Source organism: Polypterus senegalus, chromosome 2 (assembly GCF_016835505.1).
Source record: "Polypterus senegalus isolate Bchr_013 chromosome 2, ASM1683550v1, whole genome shotgun sequence".
NCBI lineage: Eukaryota > Metazoa > Chordata > Cladistia > Polypteriformes > Polypteridae > Polypterus > Polypterus senegalus.
The window spans coordinates 177070230-177093750 of record NC_053155.1 but is presented as its reverse complement, the minus strand read 5'-3'; the positions used below and the strand labels follow the sequence as shown (position 1 = coordinate 177093750).

The 23521-nt window shown below is 37.1% G+C and overlaps 1 protein-coding gene across 1 annotated transcript in view; it reads left to right on the top strand.

Annotated features, from left to right (window-relative positions):
* arl13b (ADP-ribosylation factor-like 13b) overlaps window positions 1–23521 on the top strand; it is an 84282-nt gene that overhangs the window by 30971 nt on the left and 29790 nt on the right. The gene's annotated exons all lie outside the window — the stretch shown is intronic.

Below are 23521 nucleotides of genomic sequence, written 5' to 3'. Positions count from 1 at the left end.
CATTTAAGAAGGGTTTCGGGGGAGCGTCCGTGTCCCCGTGGGGTGCATTCAGCCCCCCTCTTCAGCAAAGACGGGGGGTTTGGCAAGTGAAGCAAGCAGGAGGCAAAGCCCCTTAGTTGTCATATAATATAAACAAGATGACTTAGTTTTAATATAACCATACTAGCCAACCGCCGCATAATCTCTCCGGTTTTTTAATGATTTTTAAGCACAGGGAGAAAATTAACATTTGAAAAATCGGTAATGTAATAAATCAGCAAGAAAAGCAACATTATAACAATGCACGGAACGAACCAAAACTGTAAAACAGTTTGCAATGGTGCACGCGGTTGTGCGTCGTAACCGAAAACTCGGTTTTTAAAGACTGCTTACTTAATTGTGTTTTAACCTCTGTTGTAAAGAATTGTTTTGAGGATCCCATGGGATACCCCTCACACACCTTTTAACACGCTGCATATGGCGATTCACCTCTGCGAGAAACACGCCTCTATGAACAGTCAACGTGGCTCGAAGGTGCCAGGAGTTGGTGGGCGTGGCTCCTTCTGCGTGCGCCATAGGTGTCTGTCTTGTCGACGGCTCAGTGAGTCCACGCCTCTTCCGGCGTGCTTTCCATGGTTGTCTTGCCTTAGTGAATTATATATATAGATTTGATCTTTGTTTTCCTAGTGACCTTTTATCAGATTATTTTCAAAAGTTGTTTCATGTTTGCTAGTTCCTGACATATAGCATTTAAACTTGTAGTTCATGTTGTTAGTCAGAAAAAAAAATTATAATTTTGCAGTTATATTAAGTTGTATATTGCTGACTAAGAGCAGGTGCCATTTGCATAGTCATGTTTCATTGAGAAGGCACCTTCTAGTGCTGTTTTCTATCAGCACAGACTCACGCACATTAACTCCAAGACAAGCATTTGCTAATTCTCATGTTAGTACAAAACCAAAGTTGTTCCAGTTAAAAAGACACAACTTCAATCCTAAGGCAGCATGTTAACTTTATGTATTTATCAGATTTTAAGCACTGGCTGCAAACATAAATGCTGCAGTGGCATATAAAAAATGTCATGTTTGATTGTTTGAATCTACAGTATTATCTTTAATATGTTTCATTGGGGGGAAATATATTGAAACTCAGGAAAGCACGTTTATCTTTAGAATTTAAAACCAGAGGAATACTATGGAATATCTTCTTTCATGATTTTATTATTGTTTTGGTCAATGTTTGACTCCACCCAGAAGAAAAAAATTCAAAAGTGTGAAAAAGGATAATTGGGAGAAATTTGACTGCTGCTATTTTTCTTAATTACCACTAGATGGTACTCATTTTTCTTATAACAAAACCAGCAGTGCATATTATGAAGACCGCATTAAAAAAAAAAAAAATAAAAATTACACAAAATATATATTTACAGTTTTGTATATAATTAAAAAAAAAAGTATTTGAATTTTGGTGCAACTTGAAGTAAAATGTGAAATTGTATTGAAAACAGAAACATCAGTGGAACAGTAAACTGACATCCTTTTAGCAGTCATAAAAATGTTTTTCTCCCCTTCTGATAACAATTAGCCAGTTCTCCTGTTAATCAAAATAAAGCTTGATGCATAAAATATAAATATTCATGTATCTTTTCATTTCTGCAAAAGTCTTATTCCATTTGAGGATTGCACAAAAGCTGAGGTCAGACTTGGAGGTATATGTCAATGTCAACTTATTTATACAGTATAGCACATTTAAAACAACATAGTAATGCTGCGGCCAAAGTGCTTTACAATAATAGAATAAAAGAAAAAAACAATAAAACATAAATAGTAATAAAATATATGAACATAAAATAAGGTAAATAATAAATAAATAGAAATAATGTTATATGATCACAAAGAGGAAACCATCAGTATTACTGAAGGTCACTGAATGCAAGTGAAAAGAAGTGAGTTTTTAATCTTGTTTGAACAGTTCAATTGTAGACGACTCCATTATATGATGAGGTAAAGAGTTCCACAGGCGAGGGGCAGCAGCTGCAAAGGCCCTGTCCCCCTTGGTTTTACATTTGGTACGAGGGACAACAAGAGACAACTGACCAGAAGATCTAAGCACTCTGGATGGCTGGTGTAAAACACACAGTTCAGATAAATAGGCAGGAGCAAGCCCATGTAAAGATTTAAAAACTAGCAGCAAGATTTTAAAATCAATTCGAAAACTGACAGGCAGCCAGTGTAAAGAAGCTAAAATAGGAGAAACAGAGTCATACTTCCTTGCCCCAACCAGAAAGCGAGCGGCAGCATTTTGGACCAGCTGTAACCTGTGTATCAGAGATTTGTTAATCCCAGAATACAGCGAATTGCAATAATCGAGGTGAGAAAAAATAAAAGCATGAGTAGCTTTCTCAAGATCTTTAGAAGATAAAAAAGGCTTGATCTTACCTAATAGACGAAGTTGGAAAAAGCAACTCTTGACTACAGAATTTACTTGTTTCTCAAAAGAGAGGTTACTATCAAAGGTAACACCAAGATTGGACTTGAGGTTTGGAAAAGACAGAGAAAGAGCCGAGAAGTCCAAGACCAGTTTGGGCTTTAGCTGGTGGACCCACTATAAGCACCTCCGTTTTATTTTGATTCAGATCAAGAAAATTATTAGCCATCCAGGATCTTAGTTCAGACAGACAGTTGTGGAGTTGATTTGTTGCAGAGTTGCAGATGGGAATATAAACCTGAGTATCATCAGCATAGCAGTGAAAAGAAATGTTAAATTTCCTAAAAATCGCTCCAATAGGGTGAAGGTATATAGAGAATAAAATAGGACCCAAAATGGATCCCTGAGGAACACCATATTTGAGAGGAGCAGTAGATGAAAAAGAGGAATTTAAAGTCACTGAAAAGTGTCTACCAGTTAAATATGACCTGAACCAGTTAAGAGCAGCCCCTTTAATCCCAACAAGATGTTCGAGCTGCATCAGCAATATTTCATGGTCAATGGTGTCAAAGGCAGCGGACAGGTCAAGGAGGATAAGGACTGCCGCAACACCTGAGTCAGTAATAAGATAGATGTCGTTGAACACTTTAAGGAGTGCTGTTTCAACACTATGATAAAGCCTAAAAACAGATTGGTAGATCTCAAATAAATTATTGGAGTTAAGGTGATTGACCAATTGATTATAAATAATTTTTTCTAGAATTTTAGCCAGAAATGGCAGCTGGGAAATTGGACGAAAGTTGGTTAAAACTCCAGGATCTAATCCTGCCTTTTTTAGATGGGGACGGACTGCAGCATGTTTAAAAATGAGGGCACAACCCCCGAACTAATAGAATCATTTATAATGGCTAGTAAAGATGGGCCCAACACATCAAAGGCTTCCACTAAGAGACGTGGTGGTACAATATCGAGGGGGCTGGAAGCTGGTTTAAGGGTGTCAATAGTTCTTTTTAGCATTGAAAGTGAGACTTGATCAAAGGAATCTAGAACAATGTCATGATTAACAGTAGGAAGTTCATAGCCAGTTTGAACAATGCCATGGCGGATAGTATCAATTTTGCTGACAAAGAATGATAGAAACTGCTCACATGAATGAACAGTGCTATTTAATCCCATCATAGAGTGGCCATATTAATTGAATTAAATAAAACCCTAGGATTGTTTGAATGACGAGATACTAAATCGGCAAAGAAGTCATGTTTCGATGTCTTTACTTCAACCTGGAAATTGAAAAGAGAAGTCCTGAAAATATGTTTAGAGATAGTCAGTCTATCTTTTTTCCAACGCCATACAGCAGTTCGACAGGCGGGGCGCAGCGATCGCGTAGTTTCATTTAACCGGGGAGCAGGTCTTACCTTATTACTGCGTATCTTGGGCGGAGCAATTGCGTCTAAAACCGTTTTACAGGAGGAATTAAATTTTACGACAGAATCATCGATATCATTATTTTGGTCATGCATATAAAGACTAGAGAAAATGGTTTTAAAATCAGATATAATGGAAATATTTAAAAAGCGCGAGCAGCGTGGTGGATGGCTATTAGTCAGGAGATCAACAGTAATATGCAGATCCATCATTACAGAAAAGTGATTAGTGAAAGAAACATCACATAAATCAATACTATTCACTGAAATATCACAAGTAAGAACGAGATCAAGGGTGTGACCGAGAGTGAGTAGGCGTATTAATATGCTGTATAAAATCAAATGAGTCCAATAGTGATAGAAAGTCTTTGACCAAAGGTTTCGATTGACAACAAACGTGAATGTTGAAATCACCAACAATAAATATTTTGTCATGGGAGAGGGTGATATCAGCCAGGAGATCAGAGAATTCAGAAATGAAAGTATCATTAATTACAGGAGGTCTATAAACCACGGCAAACAACAAGAAGGGGAGCTGCACACTTCGAAAAGTTGAAGTTCAAAGCTGCTAAACGGACCCCTTGTAAGGCTCCGACACAAGAACATACTTTTAAAAACAGTGGCAATGCCCCCAACGACGAGTCAAATGAGGACAGTTTAAAAATGAGTAACCTGAAGGAACCAAGTCAGTAAAACATGAAGAGTCACCATTTAAAATCCAAGTCTCAGTAAAAAGAAGAAATCCAGATTATTTCATGTAATAAAGTCTTGCAGAATAAAAGTTTTATTAGACACCGATTTCACATTCAGGAGAGCAGCCTTGATAGAAGTAGAAGAGCTCGTTGCAGGATGAGCACGGGTGAGTGTGCGAAGATTAGCAGCGTTTACTGCCCGATTGCACACCGAGGAAGAGTGATGCTGTCTTGAAATGGAGAAATGAAATCCGGTGTCCAGCGCCCATGAATCAGTGATGGATTCCTGAGCAGGAGAAGATGGGTCATAGACAACTCACAGGCATCGGGAAACAAAGCTCTGGGACTTGAGTCGGCGTTGTTTAACAGCAATTCCGGGTCTTTTCCCACGACGGCAGCGGGTGCGTTTGCGTCTCAGAGGGGCATTCAACTCACTGATACAGGTGAACACCGGCGTCCAGGTGAAGAAGTCAGGAGATGAATAAAACAAAGGTGGAGGTTCACAAAAAATCCAATCATAAGATGAAAATTGAGAGGAAAGAAGGCCAGAAAATGTTTAGTAAAACTCCCAATCATAGGACAGTGATCGTTGGGATGAACTAAAACATAAAAACAAAGTTAAAACATAGACTAGAGAGACGAGCAGATGGCCAGCCACACCAGTTGGCGCCATCTTCATTTCCATTTTCAATGGAGATTCCAAGTTTATTGTTTTTGTTTTTTTCTTTTATTCTATTATTTGTAAAGCACTTTGGCCGCAGCATTACTATGTTGTTTTAAATGTGCTATATAAATAAATTGACATATACCTCCAAGTCTGTCCTCAGCTTTTGTGCAATCCTCAAATGGAATAAGACTTTTGCAGAAATGAAAAGATACATGAATATTTATATTTTATGCGTCAAGCTTTATTTTGATTAACAGGAGAACTGGCTAATTGTTATCAGAAGGGGGGAAAAACATTTTTATGACTGCTAAAAGGATGTCAGTTTACTGTTCCACTGATGTTTCTGTTTTCAATACAATTTCACATTTTACTTCAAGTTGCACCAAAATTCAAATACTTTTTTTAAATATATACTAAACTGTAAATATATATTTTGTTTAATATATATATATATATATTTTTTAATGTAGTCTTCATAATATGCACTGCTGGTTTTGTTATAAGAAAAATGAGTACCATCTAGTGGTAATTAAGAAAAATAGCAGCAGTCAAATTTCTCCCAATTATCATTTGCTAATTCTCATGTTAGTACAAAACCAAAGTTGTTCCAGTTAAAAAGACACAACTTCAATCCTAAAGCAGCATGTTAATTTTATGTATTTATCAGATTTTAAGCACTGGCTGCAAACATAAGTGCTGCAGTGGCATATAAAAAATGTCATGTTTGATTGTTTGAATCTACAGTATTATCTTTAATATGTTTCATTGGGGGGAAATATATTGAAACTCAGGAAAGCACGTTTATGTTTAGAATTTGAACACAGAGGAATACTATGGAATATCTTCTTTCATGATTTTGTTATTGTTTTGGTCAATGTTTGACTCCACCCAGAAGAAAAAATTCAAAAGTGTTAAAAAGGATAATTGGGAGAAATTTGACTGCTGCTATTTTTCTTAATTACCACTAGATGGTACTCATTTTTCTTATAACAAAACTAGCAGTGCATATTATAAAGACCGCATTAAAAAAAAAAAACATTAAACAAAATATATATTTACAGTTTTGTATATATTTATAAAAAGTATTTGAATTTTGGTGCAACTTGAAGTAAAATGTGAAATTGCATTGAAAACAGAAACTTAAAAGATGGCACATCATGAACATTACGGATCCTGTACCAAATAGTATATAACGGAGATATAGCAACCAAACAGAAACACCGCTCTGCAAATGTAAATTCTGAGATCTACATTGATTAATTTGAATTCAACTCATCTTAGATGAATAGCACAGTCAATGAAATGCATAAAGAAAAGAGCAACACAAATAAGATATTCTTCTTATGTTCTTCTGTCCAATCTGGGGTCAATTTTCCTCTTGTAGCCATGTACAGGAAGGTTGGCTACAGTCCCATGGACCTTAAACCACTTTATATTTGTAACTGTTCTCAAGGGAACATCAAGCTGCTTAGAGTTTGGAGATTGTCTTATAGCATTTGCCTTTAATATGCTTGTATGTCATTTTCTTTTTGATCTCTTCATATAATACTCTCATTTGCTTTCTCTGGTCCATATTCAGTGTGGGATGCATGATGATACCAAATAGTAGAGTGACTGCTTTTCTCTATTTAAATACACTGAATGACTGCCTGCACAATTGGAGACATGTGTGATATTAATTAAAGAAAACAAAACAGCTTGTTTGAAAAATCACTCTAATCCAGTTATTTATGATCATTTCTAGAGGCACCAACAAATGTGTCCAGGCCATTTTAGAAAATCTCTGTTAAATTAGCAATGCTTCTTCATCTCTTTTTACGCTTGCTTTGATTTACTCAATAACATATCCGAGGCATGCAGGTATACATAGGGCAACTGCTTTTCATGTATTCACTTTTCAAGAGGGATACAGCCCTTTTTCAAATAGCTCTAATGGTAGCAGCACATTTTTCCACATCTGTATTTTGTCACATTTTACAGTATATTAATTTATTTGTGCATTTATTTTATTTTTCCTGAAATATTCCTCCATAACTTATAGCTTGGGATCACAATTACACTAATACATTTTCCTTTAAGGTGCTATCACATCATGGTTGGGCTGCTGTACAGAGTGAGCTGATATTTATAGATCTTGCAAGACACAAATCTATTATCAGATAGATAGTTCCACAAATCAATATATGTGAATCTTAATAATCAACAATGCTGCCCAAACCTGATATTATGGATCTTGCAGAACAAAATTTACATATTAAAACAAAATTGGCTACATCACAAAATTGTTGGTCTCTCTAATGAAATGAAGATCATCTCTCTCTCTCTCTCTCTCTCTCTCTCTCTCTCTCTCTCTCTCTCTCTCTCTCTCTCTCTCTCTATATATATATATATATATATATATATATATATATATATATATATATATATATAGATAATATATATATATACACACACAAATAAAAGGCAAAGCCCTCACTGACTTATCACTAATTCTACAACTTCCCGTGTGGGTGGAAGGCTGAAATTTGGCAGGCTCATTCCTTACAGCTTCCTTACAAAAGTTGGGCAGGTTTCATTTCGAAATTCTACGCGTAATGGTCATAACTGGAAGCTATTTTTCTCCATATACTGTAATGGAGTTGAGCTCGAAAGCCGTGGGGGGGCCGAGTTTCGTGTGACATCATCACGCCTCCCACGTAATCATGTGAACTGACTGTCAACGCAGTACGTAGAAAACAAGTAAGAGCTCCAAAAAGCGCTGAAGAAAACATGCATTATATAATTCAGAAGGCAGCGAAACAATAAGAAGTGAGCGAGTGACATATACAACCATATTCATGAGTGCTGCTACTTCGGAAACAAAGCACGGTGTAAACCTAAAGTTTAAATTAAGTTCATAGACAGGCTGGCGCTGGCGCTTTGTCATGCCCACGGTAATGCGGGATACAAGTTTAATGAGAGGACGAGGATATAAACGAGTTTTGATCACTTTGTAACTAAGTTAAAATTGCAGGTGAAGGGCTGTGCTTATACAAATTCGAGACTGTGTTTGTGGGGATTGACAGTTAAGGCGGGGGGGGGAGTCACGTCATCATCTCCCCTCCCATTCACCTCATTTCGCTGTGAGCTGAGCTCCGCAGCTAACGCAGTCTTACGGAAGCGACTTTATGACGCTGCCACCAAATACTCACAGAAAAATCCACAAGTTAATACACACTCTGAATCCTCCAGGCACTACTTACAAAAGGTTACATTGACAATCGTGTTAACGTTATTTTTAAAATGTTTACTTTTCTTAGCACAAGCACAGCTGAGAAGCTTTGATGCATGTGCTCCATAACGCGTTAAAAAATAATGCATTTAATCACACTTTGCATTCCAAGCAAAGGGGAACTTCTGTCAATGCATGATTTCCTGGTACACCGATTACATTGATCAGCGCTTCCTGATTCATTTTACCCTCGCACCCCTTAGTTTGAGAACAAGTATGAAAAAATATGAGGTTAACACAGAAAAACAGATCACCAATTGAAGCTTTATGAATAATCAATACTTTATTTGCCATCAATAATTGTTTTGGTAAAGCCATACTCAGTGTAATATCCTTCCATTTTATAATTTTTCCACCACTAGCCCTGATTAAATGAACGGTAAAAAAGTAATAGCGAAGTGAGGGTGACTTATTCAGGCAGGCAGGCGACAGCTCAATAGCTCGAATTTGGATATAAGTAGGTTCTATTTAGTCGCCAGAAACATCTTTGGTAGGAATGGAAGTTGAATTTAGTCTTTAAATTTCTATGGTGAAGAAAAATGTATGCAATGATGACTACATTTAACTATATAAAGTCAAAACTTGTATATATAATGTCAGCGTCGGTATATATAAAGTCAAAACTTGTTTCTGAATATATAAAGTCAAACCTGAATATATAAAGTCAGCGCTGGAATATATAAAGTCAAAACTTGAATATATAAAGTCAAAACTTAAATATATAAAGTCAGCATCGGAATATATAAAGTAAGCGCTGGAATATCCATCCATTTCCCAACCCGTTGAATCCGACCACAGGGTCACGAAGGTCTGCTGGAGCCAATCCCAGCCAACACTGGGCGCAAGGCAGGAACCAATCCTGGGCAGGGCACATGCATCATTTTCAAAACATTAACCGAACAGTGTTTTTTTTAATTTAGTTCAGTTCAGAGTTGTTTCAATCAATATATTTTGACTTTGACTTTAAATATTCAGGAATAAGTTTATATACTCCGATGTTGACTTTATGTAATCAGGAATGACTTTATAAATTCCGACGCTGACTTTATATATTCCAGTTTTGACTTTATATATTCGGGAATGACTTTATATATTCAAGTTTTGACTTTATATATTCTGACTCGACTTTATATATTCAGAAAATCAATGTATTTGCCTCTTTGGCACCCCATAGTATATGTGTGTATGTATATACTGTATGTACACATGTATGTGTGTATATCTATACTAATAAAAGGCAAAGCCCTCACTCACTCACTCACTGACTCACTCACTCACTGACTCATCACTAATTCTCCAACTTCCCGTGTGGGTGGAAGACTGAAATTTGGCAGGTTCATTCCTTACAGCTTCCTTACAAAAGTTGGGCAGGTTTTATATCGAAATTCTACGCGTAATGGTCATAACTGGAAGCTGTTTTTCTCCATTTACTGTAATGGAGATGAGCTTGAACGCCGTGGGGGCGGAGTTTCGTGTGACATCATCACGCCTTCACGTAATCACGCAGTACATAGAAAACCAGGAAGACCTCCAAAAAGCGCTGAAGAAAACATACATTATATAATTTAGAAGGCAGCGAAACAATAAGAAGCGAGCGAGTGACATATACAACCATATTTATGAGTTCTGCTACTTCGGAAACAAAGCAAGGTGTAAACCTAAACTTTAAATTAAATAGTTTTAAATTAAAAATGCCGCTGGCGTTTGTAATTTAGTGCCAGCCCATATAAGGCCGTCCGTCAGCGGCAATCCAATAGCAAACTCCCACTAAATATTCACGGGTTAAGGACTGTGCTTATGCAGAGGAAGATGAGATGGTCAGGGTGGTGTTTGGTACAAACTCAGCGAAACTGCGAGAGAAAGTTTTAAGTGCCAGGACTAAGGTAACATTAAATACAGCCACGGACATAGCACGAGATGGCACCAGCACAGCTGGGAAACCGATGCATGTACACCGGCGCTCACGTGAACTGGCGCAGTGCACAGATAAAAGCAACAGTTCCAAAGAGCGCTGAACAAAAACCGAATTACACAATTGAAAAGGCAGCAAAAAATATGAAGCGTCTGATACATTGAAGCATATTCATAAATCCAGCTACTGCGGAAACAAAGCACATGGTGGAAAAAGTTAATGTCCCGCTAAAGGAAGACAGTGTAAAAAAAAATCCCGTGCATGCAGTGTGTCACGGCTCAGGTAAAGAAGAAGACGAGCTGTTTATTGATGCAGTAAGAAACGAATCGATGAATGAAACCTGTCATCTTTACAACGATTGACAAACACGGAATGTAACTTGAACACAACACATCCTACAAATACCAACCTGATTGAAAGAAATAATGATAATCAAATCCTTGATGACAGCAACACTCACAAAACAAATACTGTATATTGACAGTCATGTTACGTTATTTTTAAAATGTTCCCTTTTCTTTTTCTAGCTTTTTAACACACTACTTCTCCGCTGCGATACACGGGTATATATATATACAGTGGTGTGAAAAACTATTTGCCCCCTTCCTGATTTCTTATTCTTTTGCATGTTTGTCACACAAAATGTTTCTGATCATCAAACACATTTAACCATTAGTCAAATATAACACAAGTAAACACAAAATGCAGTTTTTAAATGATGGTTTTTATTATTTAGGGAGAAAAAAAATCCAAACCTACATGGCCCTGTGTGAAAAAGTAATTGCCCCCCTGTTAAAAAATAACCTAACTGTGGTGTATCACACCTGAGTTCAATTTCCGTAGCCACCCCCAGGCCTGATTACTGCCACACCTGTTTCAATCAAGAAATCACTTAAATAGGAGCTGCCTGACACAGAGAAGTAGACCAAAAGCACCTCAAAAGCTAGACATCATGCCAAGATCCAAAGAAATTCAGAAACAAATGAGAACAGAAGTAATTGAGATCTATCAGTCTGGTAAAGGTTATAAAGCCATTTCTAAAGCTTTGGGACTCCAGCAAACCACAGTGAGAGCCATTATCTACAAATGGCAAAAACATGGAACAGTGGTGAACCTTCCCAGGAGAGGCTGGCCGACCAAAATTACCCCAAGAGCGCAGAGACGACTCATCCGAGAGGTCACAAAAGACCCCAGGACAACGTCTAAAGAACTGCAGGCCTCACTTGCCTCAATTAAGGTCAGTGTTCACGACTCCACCATAAAAAAGAGACTGGGCAAAACGGCCTGCATGGCAGATTTCCAAGACGCAAACCACTGTTAAGCAAAAGAACATTAGGGCTCGTCTCAATTTTGCTAAGAAACATCTCAATGATTGCCAAGACTTTTGGGAAAATACCTTGTGGACTGATGAGACAAAAGTTAAACTTTTTGGAAGGCAAATGTCCCGTTACATCTGGCGTAAAAAGAACACAGCATTTCAGAAAAAGAACATCATACCAACAGTAAAATATGGTGGTGGTAGTGTGATAGTCTGGGGTTGTTTTGCTGCTTCAGGACCTGGAAGGCTTGCTGTGATAGATGGAACCATGAATTCTACTGTCTACCAAAAATCCTGAAGGAGAATGTCCGCCATCTGTTCGTCAACTCAAGCTGAAGCGATCTTGGGTGCTGCAACAGGACGATGACCCAAAACACACCAGCAAATCCACCTCTGAATGGCTGAAGAAAAACAAAATGAAGACTTTGGAGTGGCCTAGTCAAAGTCCTGACCTGAATCCAATTGAGATGCTATGGCATGACCTTAAAAGGCGGTTCATGCTAGAAAACCCTCAAATAAAGTTGAATTACAACAATTCTGCAAAGATGAGTGGGCCAAAATTCCTCCAGAGCTGTAAAAGACTCATTGCAAGTTATCACAAACGCTTGATTGCAGTTATTGCTGCTAAGGGTGGCCCAACCAGTTATTAGGTTCAGGGGCAATTACTTTTTCACACAGGGCCATGTAGGTTTGGATTTTTTTCTCCCTAAATAATAAAAAAACATCATTTAAAAACTGCATTTTGTGTTTACTTGTGTTATATTTGACAAATGGTTAAATGTGTTTGATGATCAGAAACATTTTGTGTGACAAACATGCAAAAGAATAAGAAATCAGGAAGGGGGCAAATAGTTTTTCACACCACTGTATATATATATATGCATATATATATATATATATATATATATATATATATATATATATATATATCCCGATCTACATACTCGAATAATGGATACTTTATTCGCCATCAATGATTGTTTTGGTAAAGCCATACTCAGTGTATTCATTAGATGAACGGTAAAAAATTAAGAGCAAGGGGAGGATGACTTATTGAGGCATGCAGGCTGTAGTGCGCGTCAACTCTATCTGAATTGCGCGATCACATTTAAAAAAATATATTTTCAAGTTCTATTTAGTCCATATGTGTCAAACTCAAGGGCCACGGGCCACATCCGGCCCGGCGTGTAATTATATCCGGCCCGAGATCATTTTATATACTGTATTATTGTTATTAATGGCCGGGTATATGAAGCGCTGGTAACACAATAAACTACAGATCCCATAATGCAGCGCTTCAGCTGCCTTTCCGAACACTTACGCGTTAATCAAGTCTAGCTTATGATGCTGCAAGTTATTGCGAAACTAGCTCACACGATGCTGAAGAGAAAAGTTGATTCTGAAAATAGAGCCTTTAAAAACCGATGGGAGGCTGAGTATATGTTTACTGAACCCGTGTGTCTCATTTGTGGAGCTAATGTGGCTGTAATTACAGAATTTAATCTAAGACGGCAATATGAGACAAAACATCAGGGTAACCTGAATGCAATGCAGAAGATACAGAAAGCAGAAGAATTAAATAAGAATCTGACACTTCAGCGGACGTTTTACCGTGCACAATCACAAAGTGATTTCAAGTGAAGCTGCTTTTATGGGAGACACAAATGCACCAGTGCAATTTGCCCCACTTTCCCTGTTGCCAAGTAATGTTGAACCAAGTCATCACTACGGTGTTCCCAAATACGCACTTTGCTGATAAACTGAGCGCACTGAATTTGCACGGCGCTTTGGTGACTTTGAAGAACAAAAAGTCCGTCTACATGCGGCTCGAACCTTGTGCATGTTTGGTAGCACATATCTGTGTGAGAAGCTCTTCTCAGTGATAAAGACTAACAAAACAGCACACAGGAGTCGCCTCACTGATGAGCACCTGCAATCCATCCTGAGAATCTCCACAACACAGAACCTCACACCAAACTTAAACGAACTTGTTGCCAAAAAAAGATGCCAGGCGTCCAGCTCTAAAATGACATATGAGCAAAGATAACTGAATGATTTGATTTGTTATTGCTGAAAGGAACACATTTTATTTATATTTCTAGGTTTTGTTATGCATCATGTTCATATTTGAATTTGTATAATTTTGACAGGATATATTTTTATGGAGAGCAAAATCTTTTGGGATATTTTAAAAGTTTATTTTTTATATAAAATTACATAAGAGTAAAGAAATATGAATGTTTGTTCTTTTAACGTTTACTTTATTTCTAACTTGTATAATTTAGACAGGATATATTTTTATGGAGAGCAAAATATTATAAGTTGTTTAAGGTTTGAGTTGATTTATTCACGAATAATATTCCTGTCTGTTTTTACCATTCCTACCAAAGATATTTCTGTCGACTAAATAAAAATTCCTTCTATTTAAAATTTAAATAGAACTTGAACAAATCGATAGTTCATAATATCCAGCAGACTTGCGTAAGAGCGGGAGTTATCCGTTTTAACAAGCAGCGTATTGCACTGATACGAAATAGCTGTGTGTGTATATATGTAGATATGTATGTATATGTATATATTTGTTTATATATGTGTGTGTGTGTGTAAGTATATATATATGTATTTGTGTGTATCTATGTATGTGTGTGTGTATATATATATATGTGTATATGTATAGATATGTATATATATATATATGACAGCAACACTCATCACTCACAACAGTGACAAAACAATTACATTGACAATCATGTTACATTATTTTCAAAATGTTTCCTTTTCTTTTCATTGCTTCTTTAACACACTACTTCTCGCTCTGAAGCTTGGTATTTTCTAGTATATATATATATATGCCAGCAACACTCATGATAATGACAAAACAATTACATTGTCAATCATGTTACGTTATTATTAAAATGTTTCCTTTTCTTTTTACTTCTCCGCTCTTGAAGCTGGTATTTTACTATATATATATATATATATAGAGAGAGATATATATATATATAGAGAGAGATATAGCTATGACAACAACACTCATATTAATGACAAAACAATTACATTAACAATCATGTTATGTTATTTTAAAAATTTTTCCTTTTCTTTTTCATAACTTCTTTAACACACTACTTCTCCGCTTTGAAGCGGGGTTATTCTGCAAGTAAATATATATATATATATATATATATATATATATATATATACACTAATAAAAGGCAAAGCCCTCACTCACTCACTCACTCATCACTAATTCTCCAACTTCCCGTGTAGGTAGAAGGCTGAAATTTGGCAGGCTCATTCCTTACAGCTTACTCACAAAAGTTGGGCAGGTTTCATTCGAAATTCTACACCTAATGGTCATAACTGGAAGGTATTTTCTCCATTAACTGTAATGGAGTTGAGCTGGAATGACATGAGGGGGCGGAGTTTCGTGTGACATCATCACGCCTCTCACGTAATCGCGTGAACTGACTGTCAACGCAGTGCGTAGAAAACCAGGAAGACCTCCAAAAAGCGCTTAAGAAAACATGCATTATATAATTGAGAAGGCAGCGAAACAATAAGAAGCGGCGAGTGACATATACTACCATATTCATGACTGATGCTCCTCGGAAAGAAAGCAAGGTGTAAACCTAAACTTTAAATTAAGTTCATAGACAGGCTACCGCTGGCGTTTCACATGCCCACGGGAATGCGGGATACAAGTTTAATGAGAGGACGCAGGATATAAGCGAGCGTTGATCACTTTGTAACTAAGTTAAAATTGCAGGTGAAGGGGTGTGCTTATGCAAATTCCGAGAGACTGTGTTTGTGGGGGATTGACAGTTAAGGCGGGTGGGGGAGTCACGTCATCATCACCCCTCCCATTTACCTCATTTTGCTCTGAGCTGAGCTTCGCGGCTAACGCCGTCTTCCGAAGCAATTTCGTCACACTACCACCAAATACTCACAGAAAAATCCACAAGTTAATACACACTCTGTCTCTAGAGTTTCTTCACACTGAATCCTCCAGGCACTACTTAAAAAAGGTTACATTGACAATCGTGTTGCGTTATTTTTAAAATCTTTCCTTTTCTTAGCACAAGCACAGCTGAGAAGCTTCGATGCATGTGCTCCATAACGCGTTAAAAAATAATGCATTTAATCACACTTTGCATTACAAGCAAAGGGAGCTTTTGTCAATGCATGATTTCCTGGTACACCGATTACATTGATCAGCACACCCGATTCATTTTACCCTCGCACCACCTTAGTTTGAGAAGAAGTATGAAAAAATATGAGGTTAACACAGAAAAACAGATCACCAATTCAAGCTTTATGAATAATCGATTCGCCATCAATAATTGTTTTGGTAAAGCCATCCTCCTTCCATTTTATATTTTTTCCGCCACTAGCCATGATTAAATGAACTGTAACAAAGTAAGAGCAAAGCGAAGGTGACTTATTTAGGCAGGAATATATATGACAGCAACACTCATGACAATGTCAATTATGTTACGTTATTATTAAAAGGTTTCCTTTTCTTTTTCATTACTTCTTTAACACACTACTTCTCCGCTGCGAGGCGCAGGTATTTTGCTATATATATAATATATGAATAACCTCCAAAGAGCGCTGAGACTTTTGATATCATGAACGTGTGTACAAAAACTGGGGTCTCCTGCCCAGCAAAAGTCTGCCTTAAGTCAAAGTGAGCACTTTTAATTTTTTTCTTCCTCCCCCTGCGCTATAGCCCAGACAAGTGCATACACCACGGCAAAATAATATTAAGGCGATTCACACTTTCTTTTGCACGTATACGATTATGAGGTCCTCAGCTCGGATTATGAAGATACGTACAGGAGTGAAGGACTGACAGTGCCATCACAGCCGATTAATGGCGGGGACGTCTCACCAGTCTACACAAGACCCACCGCGACTGTCCCTAAAAGGCGATCATAACGTCAGCGAACACATCTCTCTATACTATATAAAAGAAAAGGCAACTTTCCTTTCTTTACACCTTTTTTCCTTTTATCCCAAACCAAAGCCTTTCTCTCTTAACACTGCAGAGGACACAAAACTAATTTTCTTTAATTGCCGGTAAGGCACATTACCAGAGGCACAAATTTGAACGTTCACATAGAAAATGTAATTTCTATACCACAGCCGTCGTGTAGCGGCTTTCAAAAGGGATCTACTACCGAGAGATGATTTTAGCTGCTGTTAGTTACTTACCTGTTGTGTTACACAGTCTTTAAAATGTAGTTTACCCAACCACTCCAGTAGTGCTCAATGTACCTCCATCCATCCATTTTCTAACCCGCTGAATCCGAATACAGGGTCACGGGGGTCTGCTGGAGCCAATCCCAGCCAACACAGGGCACAAGGCAGGAACCAATCCTGGGCAGGGTGCCAACCCACCGCAGCTCAATGTACCTGTACTTCTTAAAACATTAATGTTTTACTGTTTAATAACTTATAGACTATATTTTATTATTTTTCCCTTGCACTATGTGACCAAAGCTATACACACACATATAGACACATACAAACATACACACAAGTATATGTATGTGTATATATATGTATGTATGTATGTATGTATGTGTGTGTGTATATATATATATATATATATATATATATATATATATATATATATATATATATATATATATATATATATATATATATATATATACACACACACACATATACATACATACATACATACACACATATATATAATTTATGTGTGTGTGTGTGTGTATATGACAGCAGCAATCCAAGCTGTGAGAAAACAGTAAAAGGAGGCGTGTCAGGCGTCATGGTACATTTTCTGATGCAGCTAGCCGAAAATAACTTTGTGATGCTGCCACCAAATACACAAAACAATTACTTTGACAATCATGTTACATTATTTTTAAAATGTTTCCTTTTCTTTTCATAACTTCTTTAACACATGACATCGCTGCGAAGCGCGGCTATTTTGCTATATATATATATCACAGCGACACTCATAACAGTGACAAAACAATTACATTGACAATCATGTTACGTTATTTTCAAAATGTTTCCTTTTCTTTCTCTTTCCTTCTTTAACACATTACTTCTCCGCTGCCAAGCGGGTATTTTGCTATATATATATATATATATATATATAGATATATAGATATATAGATATATAGATATATATATATATAGATATATAGATATATAGATATATATAGATAAATATATATATATAAATAGATAGATAGATAGATATGAGAACAACACTCATATCAATGACAAAACAATTACATTAACAATCATGTTACGTTATTTTTAAAATTTTTCCTTTTCTTTTTCGTACCTTCTTTAACACACTACTTCTCCGCTGCGAAGCGCGCATATTCTGCTAGTATATATATATAATTCACTAAGCAGCCAACCATGGCACACAAGACAGAGACCATGGGATATGCACGACAGAGCCACACCCACCAACTCACAGAGCCCCGCCCACCAACTCTAAGACCATGGGATACGCACGACAGAGCCACGCCCGCCAATTCACAGAGCCCCACCCACCAACTCTAAGAACATGGGATATGCATGACAGAGCCCCGTCTGTCAACTCTAACCCTCCTCCCACGTCATGGGATACGCATGACAGAGCCCCGTCCGCCAAGTCTAACCCTCCTCCCGCGTCCACCCTCGCTCTCGAGGCATGCGCACTGCCTGCTCATGTGCCCACACGCAACACCTCACCAAACACAGCCTCAGTCACTTTTGTCTCTGCTACAGTCCACATGCACCTCTGAGCCACGTTGACTTTTTCATTGTTCTTTTCGGTTCTGGCTGCTTTTCTATATACTAAGTTGACCATGGCACGCAAGACAGAGACCATGGGATAGGGATACGCATGACAGAGCCCCGTCTGCCAAGTCTAACCCTCCTCTCGCGTCCAGCCTCGCAAACTGTTTTACATGCTTCATATAGCGATTCCCATTCGCGACAAACATGCTGCTTCTTAGATGGTCCTGCAGGAACAGGGAAAACCTTTGTCTACAAAAACCTGATTCATACCATACTAAGAGCATAGTGTTTTTGTTGGCTTGCCCGCCTGCCCACCTCCCTGACTGTTACTAGCATTCACCGCAATGTACTGGAGTGTAAAACTATCACCGCTGCTACCTCACAAACTGTCCTTATTCCCCAGATTTCCCTGACCCCATCAGATTCACATTTGCCTTTTACTTTTACACGCAGACAATTTCCTGTTAGATTAGCCTTTGCAATGATAATTAATAAGGCACAGGGCCAAAATTTCAAAAAGATATGCCTGTATCTGCCAAAACCAGTTTTCAGTCAAGGACAATTGTATGTTGCTCTCTCCAGAGTTCCATCTTTTCGTTCACTCACAGTCGTATCCTCAAACCCACCCCATTTGGACAACTTTGTCTTTCAGGAAGTGTTCACCCATCAATAAATAACCAAATTCTCTGGTCTGATGAGACAAAGATTGAACTCTTTGGTGTGAATGACAGGCGTCAAGTTTGGAGGAAACCAGACACCGCTCATCACCATGCCAATACCATCCCTAAAATGAAGCATGGTGGTGGCAGCATCATGTTGTGGGGATGTTTTTCAGCGGCAGGGGCAGCGGCAACTGGGAGACTAGTCAGGATAAAGGGAAATATAACTGCAGCAATGTACAGAGACATCCTGGATGAAAACCTGCTCCAAAGTGCTCTTGACCTCAGACTGGGGCGACGGTTCATCTTTCAGCAGGACAACGACCCTAAGCACACAGCCAAGATATCAAAAGAGTGGCTTCAGGACAATTCTGTGAATGTCCTTGAGTGGCCCAGCCAGAGCCCAGACTTGAATCCGATTGAACATCTCTGGAGAGATCTTAAAATGGCTGTGCACCGACGCTTCCCATCCAACCTGATGGAGCTTGAAAGGTGCTGCAAAGAGGAATGGGCGAAACTGGCCAAGGATTGGTGTGCCAAGCTTGTGGCATCATATTCAAAAAGATTTGAGGCTGTAATTGCTGCCAAAGGTGCATCGACAAAGTATTGAGCAAAGGCTGTAAATACTTATGTACATGTGATTTCTCAGTTTTTTTATTTTTAATAAATTTGCAAAAACCTCAAGTAAACTTTTTGCATGTTGTTATTATGAGGAAAAAATGAATTTAATCAATTTTGTTATAAGGCTGTAACATAACAAAATGTGGAAAAAGTGATGCGCTGTGAATACTTTCTGGATGCACTGTATATGTTTACCTGGTAATGAACTAAACCACCCCACCCTCAACATCACCTTGGCCCTGAACCCGTTGGTTTAATTAGTACTGTAATTGAAAATGCCATTTATATTTTACTTTTAGAGCAGCTTTCTGAATGAAATTATTAGATTTAAATTAAAATGACAAAATGCTTATATTAATAATGTTTCTAATGCCGTCTATTTACAGTCTGTTGTCTGTTTACAGTCGGGAGAAGTAAATGGCACAACGAAGGGAAAGATTCGGGTTTTACTATCTTTGAGACATGTCTGAAAACATATTACATGGTACAGTATTACTTTTAGTAAGTAGGTCAGTTTGAATCTTTTGAGATTCCTACAGTAGTTTTTGTTCTATGTCTGAGAACATGACTTAATTAAACATTGCCTATGAGCTGAGCTTTCATATAATAATTGTTGCTTGTACAAGTGTCAGTAAATATGAGATGTGGAAGCAAATTTAATTTCTGTCTTTGTAGTGCTAACACCACAGTATATGTTTTCGGAACCTTGCATTTAAAATGCAATGCCTCTTGATTGCTTTGCTGCTCCTCTATTGCATGCCCCACCTCCTAATTGTCTTGCATTTGCATTTCCAGGTGACAGCATCTATGGGAAAAACACACAATTCAAAGTAGTCTTGTAGTATTATAAAATGTTGTAATAAACCGGTTTGACAGATGTGCAATTTATGAGAAAATTACCAGCCTTTAAATATACTGTAATGTTAAATATCCACTGAACAAAAACATGCAGTGGACTGACTAATGTAAATGATTTTTGATTACATGTCAATAACACCCAGGATATTGTCTTGGAAATTGATATGTGCCGCAAGGGACGAGAACCTCTTTGTTGTAAGATTAATTAAATACATTAGATGAGGTTAGATTAGATAAACTGTATTAATATAATGGGGAAATTCAGATGCACGTAACAGCAGAAACATAAAAGAACAAGGATACAGACTCATGTGAAAGTTAATACTGCCAATTAAATCAATAAATAAATAAAAATAAACTTAATGGGTGCATTGAGTGGAAGCATTGAATTGTCTGATAGTAATAGGCAGAAAAGACCCCCAAATGTGTGTCTTAGCACATAGTGATAGAATGAGCCTATGGCTGAAAGTGCTCCAAGAGAGTGCCTGCTGGAGGGGATTTATCATGGTGGCATCCAATTTTCCCATCATCCTCTTTTCCACAACAGCTTCTAGTGTGTCCAGTGTTTGCCATGTGACAGTTCAGGCTTTCCTGTCCGAGGGACTGTGGCAAGTATGTTTTTTTTGGGTTTTTTTTTTTTTTTGCTATATATGATGGTTCTATGTGGTGCCTTCTTATTTCTGGCTAGAGGTTTGGATGTTACTTTTTTTTTCTAAAATCTGTGAAATTAATTTCACATATTAGCTTTGCCTGGGCTGGAGATAGAAGATTACTCAAATGACGGTCATACTTTTATTTTTGTAACTTTTATTGACGGCTAGACTCATTACAGCTCATCATTGCAGTTCTTCCAATAATCTAAACTTTTTGAAGGTATGAGAATAAGCAACACTCTGCTTCTTTTGGAAAAAATTGTTATTAAAAAAAAAAGAACTTCCACATTCTGAAATAGTTTGGTAATATTGATCAGATAATGGATGCCATCTTTAGTTTGATTGCACAGTTAATGGATTTTGAGTTTTTTTTATTCTTTTTAATTGTTCTGTATAAATATAGTGGGACTGTTTTTTTGTTTTTTATTGTAATTGTACATATTGTTACTGAAGTATGTGCTGTCTTTTTCATTATTAGTATGTTACATATTCACTATTGTTGTCTTTTAGTCCTTTTTGCTGCAAATGTTTGGTTTTACTTTAATAACATTAGGTTTACAAACTAATATGAAAAAACTAAGGCATGAATGGCAGTCATGCAAAATATACACCTTTACATATTCAATCTGATTAGGAAGGTCATTGCTATGTTTTCCTTCGCTGTGTTCTAAAGAGAGAAGTGTTATGTTAAACATGCATTTTAAATTGTAAACACAACTATTTTGATTTAGGACCATTTGGTGCTAAACCTGAATGGTGAATCTGTATATTTTAAACATGCTTCTTTGCCTTATTCCATGGGTTTATGCCTCAGGATGTTCAATCTTTTTTGCTTTGATGCTTTATATCCGAGTGGATTCAGAAACATATTTAGACCCCTTCACTTTCTGCACACTTTATTGTGTTGTAGTTTTCATTTTAAATGGGTAAATTTGCCATTTTTGCCCATCAATCTATTATATATGTTCTATAACCGATAGTGATAAAGTCAAAGCATGTTTTCAGAAAGGTTTGCAAATTTATTAAACACCTAATGCTGATATCTCATTCATATAAGTGTTCAGACTCTTTGCTGTGTCACTCCAAATTGCAGTCAGATGCATTCTGTTTGCTTTAATTGTTCATGAGATGTGCTTAGGACTTGATTGGAGCCCACCTCTAGCAAATTAAATTGATTGGACATAGTTTATAACGGGACACACCTGTGTATATAAGGTCCCACAATTCTCATAGCATGTCAGGAGAACAACACAATCGTGATGTCCAAGGAACTCTTTGTTGACCTCTGCTTTGAGATTTTGGTGAGACTTTTTTGGTTGGGGGATTGATATACTTGAAATGTTTTTTCACAATTTTGAAAAGGAAAGTAAAATTTAGGTGGAATATATTTTGTCAGGTCTTATTAAGTTTATTGATTTACATAATATAGGAATTTAATTTCAATTTAAATCTAAATCAAAGTTATAAAAGGGAAATCATTTTAAAAAAAATTTAATATTGACATATTTGACCCTTCAGTCCATTACTTACGATTGGCTGTCTCACTTTGCGGCCTTGACATGCAGAAATTTGAAAATGTTGATTTTATATATGCTGAAGCACTAGTTTCACATATTAATGTAGTTGATTCCGTTGAATAATCGGAGCTGCCTTACCCATAGTGCCTGCTTATGTGAAGTTCACAGAAGAGTCTTTACTTAATTTGAAGAAATTGTGGTTTATAGGAGTTGATAGAAATGTGAGGAAAAAGCAGGAGAAGTGTGATTTCAAAGATGGTTCTGGTTGTCTATCAACCAAAACAATAATGCACAATATTGAACTGTGTACAGCTTGTGAAAAATTTGAGAAGTACCTGGAGAAAGGTAGAAAGTACTATATACGTGTGAATTTCTTCCTCTTCATTTAATAAATAAAAAAAAAAAGTCTTGACAATTGTTAAAGAGAAAAAAAGAATTTCAGTAGCAGTGTACTGTACACAACTAATTATAAATCACACTAGCCAAAAAAAAAAACATAGTCACTGTCTTGACAACAGAGGCTAATTGGAAAATAATGCAGTAGTTTAAAAAAAAAAAAAGTAACTCAATGGGCTTGGTAGAATGTATAGCATTAACTGTCAGGGATTTAGTTTTGCAGGAAGTGCAACATCTAAAGTGGCCTCACCAAAATCAAAAACAGCAGTAGTTAAAGCAGTGCTTAACATGCTGGTACAGCATGTACAGGGAGTGCAGAATTATTAGGCAAGTTGTATTTTTGAGAATTA